The sequence below is a fragment of the Choloepus didactylus genome, chromosome 1 (genome assembly GCF_015220235.1).
Source record: "Choloepus didactylus isolate mChoDid1 chromosome 1, mChoDid1.pri, whole genome shotgun sequence".
NCBI classification, from domain to species: Eukaryota; Metazoa; Chordata; class Mammalia; order Pilosa; family Megalonychidae; genus Choloepus; species Choloepus didactylus.
Window position 1 is genome coordinate 142,458,776 of NC_051307.1, and position 14,931 is coordinate 142,473,706.

General features: G+C 35.1%; 1 long non-coding RNA gene across 1 annotated transcript in view; it reads right to left on the reverse strand.

Moving 5' to 3' along the window:
- Positions 1 to 613: 613 nt before the first annotated feature.
- Positions 614 to 14,931, reverse strand: part of LOC119539118 — a 60,489-nt gene continuing 46,171 nt past the window's right edge. The window contains exon 3 of the long non-coding RNA XR_005217795.1: positions 614 to 852. This is a non-coding gene — a long non-coding RNA (uncharacterized LOC119539118). The remainder of the gene's footprint in view (positions 853 to 14,931) is intronic.

Sequence of the window (14,931 nt, forward strand, 5' to 3'; positions counted from 1 at the left end):
GGTTAATTATATTTTCTCACTAGAAGGTTGTTTTTAATGAAAAGAAGAAAAAGTTAAGAAGGAAGGAAGGAAAGAAAATTGGGGAAGGATAATTAAATAGTTTGTTATCAGGCACTGATGTTTTGGTATAAATTGCTTAGTCAACTTACCTTTCATCCATCCATTCATCCATATATGCATTCATTCAGTTAGTCTTTCATTTATTTATTCATCCATTCATTCACTAAACACATATTTATAGAGCATCTAGGTTCTAAGGACACAGTGATGAGTGAGAACAAACCATAAACTGAAATATGAGAAAACAGGTAAGAATTTGTGAAGAATTTGTGAAGAGAAGATAGACAGGGAACACATTCGGATAATAAATTCTGCCCGAGGACTGTGAGGGATCCTCCAGGACAGGAGGTGGAACAGGAGGCTCACAGGCCTCAGAAGGGGGAAATTTCCAGGACACTCTGCTTCTCCATTTTCCTCAGGAACTTGCCTCCAAAGCCAGTTACCCTCTGTTTCGGTTTGCAAAAGCTGCTAGAATGCGAAATACCAGAAATGAATTGGCTTTTACAATGTGGGTTTATTTGTTCACAAATTTATTGTCCTAAGGCCATGAACATGTCCAAATTAAGGCAAAAAGAAGTAGGTACTTCCTCCGAGGAAAAGCCGATGGCATCCAGGGTTCCTCAGTCACCTGGGAAGGCATGTGGCGATGTCTGCTGGCCCTTCTCTCCCAGCTTCTGGTTTCAAAATGGCTTTCTGCAAAGTTTCTCTCTCAGCTTCTCTGCTTGTTCCTCCTGGGGCATTTTTGTCTAAGCGTCACTGAGCTCTCTTCAAAACATCTCTGCCCTTTATTCTCTGATAGAGGAAGCCAGTAAAGATGATTAAGACCCACCTTTAATGGGCAGAGTCACATCTCCATGGAAACAATCTAATCAAATAGTCCCACCCAACAATAGGTCTAGGTCTGCCCCCCCAAGACTGGATTAAAAGAACATGGCCTTTTTATGGAGTACAAAACAGCTCCAAACCAACACACCCTCCCAGGCCTGGTTTTCATTTCTAAACAACTTTTTTTTTAGGAATATTTTAGATACAGTAAAATTCATCCATTTTAGGTGAACAGTTGAATGAGTTTTACAAATGTATACACCCATATAACCACCTCCCCAGTCAAGATATAGAACACTTCCATCACTCCAGAAATTTCACTCATGCCTTTAGTAGTCAGTACCTAACCCTCCAAAAAATCATTGATCTGATTTCTTTCACTCTATATTAATTTTCTAGGCCTGCTTGTAACTAACCTCTGGGTGGATGCTTACCCATGGTGTCTTTGGTGTCTTACTGTGGTGCTCTTGCCAAATTTCTTGGCTATTCACACTATTCTCAGAAAAGGATCAATTCAACGAGAAGACGTAACACTTATAAATATATATGCACCTAACGGTAGAGCCCCAAAATATATGAAGCAAATACCAGTTTGATTTGAAGGGAGAACTAGAATGCTTCTACATTAATAGTAGGAGACTTTAATAACCACTTTTAATAATGTGTAGAATCTGGACAGACTATTAATAAGGAATTAGAAGATTGGAGGAATGCTCTAAATCAATTAGATCTAACAGAAACATATAGAACATTTCACCCAACAACAACAGAATACACACTCTTCTCAAGTGCATATGTATCTGAAGTCAAAAATTAGTCTCAATAAATTAAAAAATATTGAAATCAAATAATGCGTCTTCTCTGAGCACAATTAAATAAAGCTGAAACTGAGTAACAGAGGGAGAAATGGAAAATTCAAAAATATGTGGAAATTAGTCAACATATTCTTAAACAAACAATGGGTTAAAAAAGAACTCATAAAGGAAATTAGGAAATATTTTGAGGTGAATGAAAATCAATATATAACAGATCAAAACTTATGAGATGTAGCAAAGGCAGTCCTGAGAGGGAAATGTATATCTCCTCTGAATGATTACATTAAAAAAGAGGAAAGAATTAAAATCAGAGACCTAATCTCAAAACTGGAAGCACTAGAAAAAGGACAGCAACTAAACCCCAAGTAAACAGAAGGAAGGAAATGACAATGATTAGAGTGTAGATAAACAGAGAACAAACAAACATACAAACAACAACAAAAATATCAATAGAGAAAATCAACAAAACGAGTTGTTTCTTTGAAAAGATCAATAAAACTGGCAAACCTTTACTAGACTGATGAAGAAAAAGAGAGGGCACAAATAATGAAAATCAGAAATTAACAGGAGAACATTATTACTGACCCAAATAAATAAAAAGGACTATAAGAGGATACTATGAACAAGTGTACATCAACAAGTTAAGTGTTATATTACCACAGGATCTGGCAATCCCACTTGTAGATATATACCCCAAAGAAATGAAAGCAGGGACTTGAATATATATTTGCATACTGATGTTCAAAGCAACATTATTCACAGCTGCCAGAAGATGGAGGCAAACCCAAGTGTCCATCAACCGATGAATGGATAAACACTATGGACTATTACTCAGCCATAAAAAGGAATGAAGTTCTGATACATGCGACAACTTGGATGAACCTTGAAGACATCATGTAGAGTGAAATAAGCCATCCACAAAAGGAATTGTATGATATCACTGATATTAAATAATTAGAATAAACAAACACATAGAATCAAAATCTAGAATATATTCTACCAGGAGACAGGGTTGTGTTAGGGAATAGGGAGTTAAGGAGATGGGGGATAAAATCAGCCAGTGAAGCAGGAGACAAAAAAAACACTGACTTTTTGACTATGTCCGGTTGAAATTGACTGCAGAGTTCTCACATATGTACCTTCAAATTAGCATTATAGCATAATTTAAAAATACACAGTTTATGTATTCAAGTCATAATAGTCACTTTAACTGCTCTAATGGTGGAAGTTCTAAGCAAAGGACTTTAATGCATTATGTATACCAATGTATAATGAACAAGAAACAGTCAAGTCCTTAAGGAATTTGTTCTCTTTTGCAGTTGTTTTTCTCCCTCCGGCAATCTTGTTTAAAATACGAATTTGCTTAGCATAGATTGTACAAAGGTACACTAGAGCCAATTGGCCTCATCAGCAGCACCAATGTTAAAGATCTTATACAATATTGTCAGATATTTTTCCATGGACTTTTGCTTGCCCATGTAAATTTCCCTTGTTTCCCATTATTCTCACTGAGAGTCCCCATGCTGCAATAAGGAGCTCTCTATCTTTGACGTTTAAAGCCTTTAATTACTCCCCCAAACCTCCCTTCCCATTTTGGCAGTGCAAAAACAGACTTCAGGGAAAGATTTTCTAGAATTAAACAAACAGATTACATCAGTGTTTTTTCTGTTCATTTAAAGAATTAGGACAAAATTATGTCTTTGTCATGTTAGGCCCTGTGAGGTTGGGCCAAAGAGGAGTTTGGCCCTTCATCATCAGTCACAGCTGATGATGGTAATTATGGGAAAAGCAAAATGAAATCTTTTTGGCTTCTATGATAAGACCTTCATTTCCTTTCAGACATTGTTCTCATTTCACCATTGCCAGATTCATGCTGCTAGTAGAGTGCAGCTCTAATGTGTCCTTGTCAGTTTTCTACCCAGTCTCTCCAATTTCTAAGGTCATTATTCCCATTTTGTTTTTAAACACGAGCCACCTTTGATTAGGAATCATATTTTTCATACCTGTCCCAAATTTTGCCTTTCTCAAAGCACACACAAAACTCACTTTCTTAAAAACTACGTAAATATAATTTTGACTTCCTTTTTGCTTCCTTTGCTTCCTCTTAATAATAAGGTTATTACAAAGACGCCTTCTCCAATTTCTAAAGGGGCCAAAATTTGGAAGGTGACTGAAATTATTGAACCCTATTCTAAATGAGTAGCACATTATAAATTAAATGTAGACAAAGTCAACAAAAACATGGTCAGACAGGGAAAAAAGCCAAAACTCTGGTTTACTTCTCTTCTCTACCGTTTCCTCTCAGCTCTGAAGTTTTGTTTGCTTTTCTCTTTCTTTTTCCTAAGCATCTCTCCTCTACTTGGGCACTGAATAAAGACAAACTGCCACCCTCACGTATGATGTAGGCCCAAATCCTGAGGGCACAGAACAGTTCTGGGCTTTCTTAACATGGTGAGGTAGAGCTGGGAAGAAGCAAAATCTGGGGTAGATCCAGGAGATGCCAGTGTGTCAGGGAAAGAAGTCACCTGGGAGACCATGTCACTCTGGAAGAGAATACTCTGATGTCTTCAGGCCAAGAACATGGCACAAATGAGCAAAGCCAAACAAAAATGAGTATGAAACCACAGAGAACACATCATTGGTAGGTGGAGCCGAGACTGCTCATCTCCACCTAATATTCTCATTCAGAACTGTGGGGTCAATGTTGCCAGAGTTCCTGATAATTAGTATTTTTGAGATAAACCAGATATAAGTTGTATTCTTGTTCTGTTTTTTGTTTTTTTGCATTTGTGTAAAGTAACCTGAGTTCATAAATCAACTATTTTTCTTTAACACCATTATGTTTAGGGACCATTAATTTGAAACTCCTGTTTTACAATAAGAAAATAGTATCTCAGTGATCTAGTAAGGTCCAATGCAAATAAGTCAGCAGCATCCAGACCAGGGTGTAAATCCCATTCCTTTTGAATAGTCTTCAGCTATTACAAGGATCAGTTTCTCAATTTATCAAATTCATTTAAAAAAAAAAGAAAATATAGCAGGTAAAGGTAATATATAAAATTTATAAAAAGAGACAACAAAATGAAGAATATTTTCCCTCCTTCATATACAATTTTAATATATTTTTTAGTTTCTTTCATTCTTTGCCTTTTCAGAGAAAAAGAGATATACTCCTGAAGAGAAAGTTATTTTGAGGACTCACCATGTGCCAGACAACTTCCTTGGGACTGTTAGGAGTGTCGTTATACATTTAATCTTATTTAAGAAACTGGAAAGTGAAGTCAGCAAACAGTAAATGAAATTAGACCAAAAAGTATAATAAACGTAAAACTTCCTTCACATGACAATAAAAAAATAAATAAATAATATCTAAGAAAACAGTATGGGAATCTAGTTCCTAAAACATGTTCCAAAGCAAGTATTGGGATCTGGGACAATTCTAAACTTTCATACACATTTTTCTAAGGGTCATCTTTGAGAGCATACAGGATTATATATATATAATATTTTTTACTAGAAAAGTTTTAGGTTGAAAGAAATATTAGGAGGAAAATACAGAATTCCCATATTTCCCCTCTCCCCCCATTATTAACAATGCCTTATGTGATACTTTCTTACAACTGATGAAAAAATATTATTACAATTGTACTATTAGCTACAGTCTATAGTGTACATTAGGGTTCACTGTTTGTGTTGTATGGTTCTATGGTGTTTGGTTTTTCTTTTTAAATTTTTATTCTAATAACATATAGACAACCTAAAATTTCCCCTTTTAGCCACATTCAAATATATAATTCAGTGGTGTTAATTATACTTTCAGTGTTGTGCTACCATCACTATCACCCACTACGTTACCAATACCAGGATTAAATTTTAGGTTTTGTGCTGTTTTTTTTTTTTTTTTTAAATGTACATTTGAATGCAGTTCTGCTAGGAGCAGAGGAAGAGAGACTTAGGCTTGCAGCTCACTCGAACTAAAACTGCTGTGTTAATGTGAGCACACAGGGGAGAAAGTAGATTGTCTTGACAAACCAGATCCAGTAGGTCTAGTGCTTTTCATTTACTCCTTCCTTCATTCAACAAATATTTATTATTTGTATCACAGCTCAAAGTGTAAGGGGATGCAGCAATGAGCAAGCCAGAGGAGGTCTCTGCCTTCATGGAGCTTATATCCTATTAAGGGGAGACATAATAAACAAGAAAAAATAAATACATGAGCAACTTAACTTCACATAATGGTGAATATCAAGAAGAAAATAAAGCAGGGTGCAGTAATAGTGAATGATGGGCATGATGGAAGAAGGAAGCTATTATATGAGAGAGTACGATCCAGAAGTGAAGATTTGAGAAAAGAGGGATAAAGCAAAGCAAGTGCCAAGGCCCTGAGAGGGGAAAGAGCTTGAAAAGTTCAAGGGACAGAGAGAAGGTCTATGATGCTAGAGGGATCAGATGAGCTCAAAGCAGCCATGGGGTCAGGTGTTCCATCATGAGACTTTGTGTTTTACTGTCAATAGTACAGGGAGCCATTGAAGGGTTTTAGGTAGAGAAATGACCTGTCCCTTGGGGAAGGCTGAAGGATTCCAAAGCCTCCATAAGAAAACAGAATAGGAGACCCTAATAACTTCTCTGCAGCCTGAAACAAAAGGGAAAATCTGAAAGAAAGAGGTGTTTCTGGGCTCTGTGCACATATCGCACATAACAGGAACCCAGCAACCTTCCAAACGAAGAGGCTCTGGCTTTAGCAGCTTTGTGCAAAGAATGAGATTTGGCCAACAGAGTTAAAAGCTGGCCAGAGCTGGAAGATGACCAAATCTTATTTGCAAAATACCACTCAGAGATCATTAAACAACAAATCAGCTTCATCAGAACATGGACTGAAAGTCAACAGATGGAAGCTAGTCCTGACTGAACAGAAAGGGTCCTTTCCCAAGGCAAGCAGTTCCCACTGTGGGATACCTGTGAGACTTTGCACTGCCAAAATTTACCTGCTAATCTTACCTGCCAGTCTTTGGTTTTCTTGTTCTCTGTAATATAACCTATTTTAGTGCTTACACACATTGCTATGGAAGTGTAAATTTGTGCAATATCACCATACCTATCTTAAGGAAATGATCAGAGATGCTGTGATAAGATGAACATATGGAGAAAGCATAAATGACCAACAACAGTGCAAGGGTTAAATAAATTATGGCACTTTCATAGTCATTCAGTATCATGTTCTGGGTAAAGACTTAAAGACAGCAAGAATTTCCATAACATTTTAAAAATAAAAACAGAGGTTACAAAATACTATGTGCAATATGAATCTGATTTTTTAAGGAGGTGCATTTCTTTTAGTCATATGATACATATATTAGTATATAAAAGGGTTTACAGCAGTTATTTTTCAATGGTAAGAGTGAGACATTGAATTTTTCTTTATTATTTTCTGAAGCATTTATAAGGAACATAATTTAGTTTTGTGATTTAAAAATAATTACATCAAAATATGCTAATGCCTCCCTTTAATGCTTTGTGTCCTAAATGTTTTACTTGTGACATCTTCAGGGCAAATGTTCTAGCTGGTCCAGTGGAGTTCCGGGAGGCCTCTCTGGTCAAAGGATAGTGGGATTCCTGAAATATAATCCAGCCCCCACCAATGGCCATCTGTCACAACGATCACATACACAAATATTCCCATGGTCCCTGTGTCTAAGACAGAACAAAAACAACAAACAAACAAAATCCAAGCTGCTACTTACCCCCACTTCATACCTCCAAATAATCTATTTGTTTGTACTTATTTTACTCATTTTTTGACTGTCTTCTTTTTTAACAGGTTTTGTGCATTTTATAGAGATATTCTGTTTATCCTCCTAGAATGCAAGACCTATTTTGTTCATGATGTACCTCCAGCACCTTGAGTGGTAACTGGCAAATACTAGAAACTAGGTAAGTGTTGAATAAATGAATGAATGAGTGAATGAATGAATCCAAACCCTATTAATGGGGATGCATAGAAAAACATAGCATAAAGGCATTAATATATGTGGCTGCATTCAGGTCAGTTTGAGTAAAAATGAAAGTATTATGCTTATGAAGACTGAGTTATACTTTTTTCAAGTATCATACAGATGTGACCTTTTGCTCCAGGAATATTTTAGAAGTTACTAATTTCTCATATAGATGGCTTCAGACAGTGGTTTCTTTTCTGCAACAAGCACGATAATAAAGGTCTATAAAAAAAATAGACAATCGTAAACTGGCATCGCTGCCGACTTATCCATGAAAGCATGAAATGGAAGGGGGGAAAAATAAAACCTCAGAGAGAAGAAAGAGAAGTCAAATGGATGAGGCTATGCAAATTGCAAGCATTCTATAATTATTCATCTGTTATTCATATTCAAAAATTATAAATGCAGGGAGCACACCACAAAATTTCCATCATATTTTATACTATCCAGGTAAGTGTCAATGACCTCAAAAATGTCCATGTCTTTGATGAGAGATTCCACTTCAAGTACATAAACTAAAGAGAAATAATAAATGCAAACAAAGATTTGTAGACAAAACTGAACCACAGATTTGAAGAAGAAATTCCATTTTATACATGAATGACAAGCAGATAGAACTGGAAAGGGCATGTCCTTAGTCAACATGCATATTTGGAGGGACTCTCTAAGAAGTGAACTTCCCAAGCTTGCTGACAAATAAACCATCTGAATCTTTCCTTAGTGTTCATATAAATCTTTTCCTCAAGTCCTTAAGAGTCATATCAGGAGCCAGAAAATATCATGGCAATACTTTTTTTCTTTTATTTTAATTTTATGCATATAGACCTTCTTCCAGGGATATAGAGCATCGTATTAATGAAGCTCTTAGCACAATCTTAACCATATCACAGATATCCGACTCCTGCTAGTTCAGTTAAACTGAGCCTTGTTCTAAACTAGATCAATCAGAAAGTTGTCATGTCACTTCACTAACTTTTCTGATTCTCATTCCCCACCTCTATAATATAACAGAGTTTAACAATTTCTGATGTCATACATCTAGTTACCACACCAAATATGAAAAAGTTCAGAGGAGAGGGATAGCAGGAAGGTTTTTCATGAAGGAGGTGAGATTTGAAGGAGGAGTATGATGCATATATTAAGAGAAGAATGTGTAGTACTATAGCAAAAGAAAACAGAGTGACAAGAAATAGGCAGAAATGTCCGAGGTAGGCTTGATGGACAGTGGGTTGAGCAGAAGGTTGTAGAGAGAAGCTATGGGAAATGTAACTGGAGATGTTTATGGTGAATCTGAAGACAAGATAGTTTGTACTTTAAATGGATTGGGGAGTTATTGACAGTTTTTGAACTTGGAGTAACAAGACTAAAAGGTAATTTTTTGGAACTATTCCAGCCATATGAATTTATCCTCATGTCTCTCATTACCCTGTTTTTGTAATCACAGACTAATCCAATTTCATGTATGAATTATACAATACTAAGCTGCAAATCCATGTAATACCAAAAAATAATGTAGAAGTAATTTTGTCATAAAAATTATTTCAATGCAGTTGTCACAACTAATGCCTGTTTTTGCATTTATATGCTATCATTTGTCATGAAAAATTTAAAAAGGAAAATGTGGGCTGCAGAGATCCACATTAAAATGAACTGTAGATCTAGGGGGAAAGGAAGAGCAAATTTCAAAATTAAAAAAGAAGAAAGACAGTCTCTAACAAGCTGTCACATTAAAATTTCCAGAGAGTAAGTCAAGATTGGTGATTTGAAACTCCTCTCCAGCAGTAAAGAACTGCATTTTTCAATGCATCACTCTGTGTGGTTGGTATTTGGAAAAGCCATAGGGTTGTAGTGGGAATAACAGAAGGCTTAGACTCTGAGCCCTGTCTTTGCTACCAGCTGGCAAATATCCTCATCCTAAACCCTAATTTCCTCATCCAAAAATGCATGTAACACTGTGTCACAGAGTTAATACGCCTAGCATACTGGGTATCGTGTGAGCAGCACATCACAGGACATATAATTGGCCCCCCTAAGGGCACAGTTCACTGGGCACACCATCTTCTCTTCTCTAACTACTGGTGCCCTTAGTGTTGCCATAAGGAAGGAAGGAAACTGTCAAACTGTCTTCCACATCAGCTGCACCATTTTACATTGCCACCAGCAATGAATGAGTGTTCCTATTTCTCCACGTCCTCTCCAACACTGTAATTTTCCTTTTTTTTTTTAATAAACCATTCTAGTGGATGTGAAGTGGCATCACATTGTGGTCTTGATTTACAATGCCCTAATGACTAGTGATGTTGAGTATCTTTTTTCATATACTTACTGGTCATTTGCATATCTCCTTTGGAGAAATGTCTGCCATTTCAAAAGAAAATGAAATAAGCTTCAGTGGCAGAGAGATTCCAAAAGGAGCCGAGAGGTCACTCTGGTGGGCACTCTTCTGCACAATTTAGACAACCCTTTTTAGGTTCTAAAGAATTGGGGTAGCTGGTGGTGGATACCTGAAACTATCAAACTACAACCCAGAACCCATGAATCTCGAAGACAATTGTATAAAAATGTAGCTTATGAGGGGTGACAATGGGATTGGGAAAGCCGTAAGGACAACACTCCACTTTGTCTAGTTTATGGATGGATGAGTAGAAAAATAGGGGAAGGAAACAAACAAACAGACAAAGGTACCCAGTGTTCTTTTTTACTTCAATTGCTCTTTTTCACTTTTATTATTATTCTTGTTATTTTTGTGTGTGTGCTAATGAAGGTGTCAGGGATTGATTTAGGTGATGAATGTACAACTATGTAATGGTACTTTGAACAATCGAATGTACGATTTGTTTTTTATGACTGCGTGGTATGTGAATATATCTCAATAAAATGAAGATAAAAAAAAATGTGTCCAATCCTTATTTCTTCTTTGGAGAAATGTCCTTTTTTCATTTTTTTATTATTATTATGAACTTTAACACATATACATAATAGTAATGGCTTTCAAAGTACAATTCAACAAGAAGCTAGAAAGCAAATTTCAAAGAATGTCATGGGTCACATTTCCACAACTTCAGCTACTTCCATTATTGTAAAATAAAAAATTAATTCATTTTAATTGGTTTATTTGTCTTTTTGTTACTGGGTTGTAGGAGTTCTTTATATTGTTGGATACAAGTCCCTAATGGGATACATGATTTGCAATTATTTTCACCCGGCCTATAGGTTATCATTTCAGTTTCTTGATTATGTCTCTTGAAGCATAAGAGTTTTAAATTTTGATTAAATCCAAGTTATCCTTTTTTTTTATTTTATTGTTTACACTTTTGGTTTTGTATCTAAGAAATAATTTCCTAACCCATGTTTGTCATTATTTCATAGATTTTTGTTTGTTTGTTTTTAATATTAAGTGAGGTAGAAGAAAAGGTTATTTGGAAATTTGGATCAGGTAGAAGTGAAATTACATAAATGACATAAAAAAAGAATGCAGACACAGCCACACAACACTGCACCCAGTGAAAAACTATGTCATCTGTTTTGTCATATTAAAGTGTAGAGAATGCAAAACATCTCCTTTAAAATTGTTTCTTGGCAGCAAGGTCACAGCTCAGTAAGACTAAAGCAAGAGAGCTGGTGAAAGGAAAGCTAATCAATGAGGTCTGCCTTTTCAAAAGCAAAAATATGTCCAATCCTTATTTGGGCTTTAGATAAACCAGTGAAACTGGCAAATACATGGGAAGAATATCTAGCAAAAGGGGTGATATGTTGGAACATGTAAGAGAAGTCATTCTGTGAAAGGGACAAGATCAGGAATTGACCAACCACTTTGGAAATATTCTCAGAGATACTGGATTTGAAGGAAAGTGATCTTAGCCTACTTAAACATTTTGAATACTAAAGAATTAATCCGTGACTTTCTCCTTAACACAAAGTGAGGATATGGTGGCATTGCATGGCCAATGGGAATAAATATGATTTGCTGATCCACAAAGAAAATTCAACTAAAATGCCTCATTTAGAATATGCTATTAATTCCCTCTTTAAGGCTTTGTAATGAAGTCTGTTCCCACTACTCTTCACTTGAATGCTGCTAATAACCTACTTGTTGCTAAATCCAAAATAGTCTTTTATTCTTTGATGAGTAGGAAAAGGTAACTTAATGAGAAATATAAGATAAATGTCTATGAGAGACTGTCAATTAAGAAAGCTTTTGAATTTTGAACTGTAAAAACAAAAAATGAAGACTATTCATAGATATTAAGTTCTAGAATTTCAGTCTGAAGGAGCATCAATCTAAAAACCTCTCCTTTTTCCTAGATAAGGGAATTGGAAAGACTTTAAATCAAGGCCTAACCACTAGTGGAAGGCAATCTAAAGATTAGAACTCAATCTGATGAGCTGCCTGTGATGCAACTTTGTGTTCCTTACTTCTTGGCTTTATATTATTCAAGGATTTCTTTTTTCATATATATGTCTCAACTTTAATAATACCATAAACTTTTCAGGAAAGGGACTTTGTTTTCTGATTCCTAAGCATCCAGCAGAGTTTTTGACTCAAAAAGCATTTGTCAAATAATGCATTTTAAAAGGTATTTACTTGAATTGTTATTATCATTTTAGCTACCTATAAGAGTTCAGCCTGTTGTTTCTCTGGAAATAAAACTTCTATATCCAAAAATCTCTTTGTTGCTTGCTTTAAGAGTTTTAAGCTTCTGTTCTCTCTTATCTCATCATATGATAACAATTTGTTGGGGTTTTTTTTTTTTTTCAGGGACATGATAAAGAATTTTAAAACCAGTTAGAAATTTAAAATGTTTTTTTAAAATTAACAGATGTCATGCAAGAAGAAAGTAATTATCCTTAGAAGAATCCACAAGCAACTTTGTTAGACAAAGGAAAACAAAAAATAATCAGGAAATTCAATCAACATGAGTTGATTGAACTTTTCTTAGGTTTCATGCACTGAAGATATAATAGCATATAAGACATAGATCCTACTTCTAGGAACTCATATATTAGGAGAAAATCAGTATGGTATGATAATTTTATTAAATAATTATATTTTTAAGCATTAATAATACTTCATATATATTATTATATACCAAGTATTTTATATATGTTAACACATTTAATCCTCCCAACAACTCTATTGAGTAAACAGTCTTATATCTTCATTTTACAAATAAGAAAAGTGAGGCTCAGAAAGGTTAAATGACCTGTCCATGATATATAGCTAGTTTTTGACTAAGCTGGTAGTTGAACAAGGCAGTATGCATTCAGAACCTGCATTTTAATGCCTCACTGTACTGTCTCTCAACTAATGACAACTTCTCAAATTTTTTGTTTTATAAGATGATATTTCTTTTTGCAATTATGTCACCAAATTTTAAATTTAGGTAGCTGGCTATTTTGCAACAGAAAAGTAAATCCATTTTTGACTTTTGAAAGACTTTCCATGTAGAAGCAGTTGAAGATTTTAAAACCTTCACAAATCTATGACCCCATTATAATATTATTTTGATTCTATGAAAATGTGTATTCATAAATACAAGCATCTAGTATAGTACATTTTTGCATTCCTGAAAACTCTGCAATGTGCTACACTGCACACTAAAAGTTACAAAGCTTATGGAGAAAAAATAGGATTGGTGCAGACAACTGGAAACCATGCCACTTTGTAGCCAAAGCACTAAATAAAAAAATAAATAAAAACAAAAACCCAAAAACCTAATTTTAAAAAATTTATAACAGTTATTCATAATAAAGGAACTAATACTCTAGTAATTATAGTACTTTACCCTAAAATACAATTGAAGGTAGGCTGACAGAAAAGCAGATAAGGAAGACTAGAGTTATGGAGACAATGACAACCAGAAGTTGCTGATGGAAAAGTAAATGCAGGCTTTGCACATAATATAACAAAGATAAAGATTTACAGTTCTGAAATCATTATTTTGTGATTTTTTTTTTTTTTTTTTTTTTTTTTTGCACATGATCAAACACAAGGTAAGGTAGGATGAATGGCCACCATGTACAGTACTACTATGGCTTGCTGAGTTCAGCTGTGTTAGTATACTTGGCATTCAGCTGCTGGTACTGGCAGTGCAAAATATTAAGATGCTGGAGAAAATCACATAAAACATTCTGGTCTTCCAAGTTATAGTGACATCATCCCCTATTTGCCAATTCCATTTGAATTTATTCACATTACAAAATATGCATTAAAGCAGAGGAGACTATATCTGAAATGGATTGCAATGAAGGAGAACATTGATAGCTTTATCCTTAGAATTATTTCTTAATTATTCTTTCTTTTCTGTCAGATACACCTAAAAATTGAAAATGCATATTTTTGTCAAAGCAAAATACTTCTCTGACTTAAGTCCAAATTAATTAGTAGCTAAGGGGTCATTGCATAGAAAGTACTGTTATTGGTTCCAAGCAAAAGTGTCCAAGAGGTCATTTACACATTCCCTCTGCAATTTCAGCATGAGTGCAAATTTTCTTCCCCTTTAATGTCCATTTGTCTTACTACAAAATGTAAAATAATTGGGGTAACTATTATAAACCACGCATTCCCAATAGCCATATTTGAGGACTGAGGGATTAACTAAAGTTAAAAGAACAAAACAAAAATATAAAATGGCACATTCTCTATTTCCATAGAGAAAAGATCTTTGTCCAACTTATAAGGAATTTCTGTTCATTAAGACCTACTTGTACAATCCTGGTTGATGTTACTATCAAGTTTCTGAGTAGTCAATTAACTTTCTCCAAAGCACCACAACCAGAGAGGATGATTTGTTTTCGGTAGCATACCAATTTGGTCCTAATGAGGAGTATAGGCTTTCTTGCAGCTATGTTTCTGAGGAGAGCCCCTGTATCTATTATGAAATTCGGTTACTGAAGGCTTGATTTACTTATCCTGGTAGAAGTCCCTGCTTGTTCACCTCCTTCCCTGAACAAAGACTGATTTTCATATGAAAAGAATTAGTGAATGTTTTCCCTTAGGCACTGGGGCTAGCTTCTTGCCAGAGATGTGGGCTGTTGCATTTCTTCTTGTCATCTTTCACCACAGAAATGTTTTCAAAGGGCAGCAGAAGCAGTAGGAGCCAAGTTGTTCTCTGCTTCCATGAAACGAGTGATGGAAATGAATTTTAAACAATTTTGACAACAAATGTTTTCTGCGCATGAATCTGGATTTACTACAATTAGAAATACACACATTTTCATAAAAGAGTCTAGACATG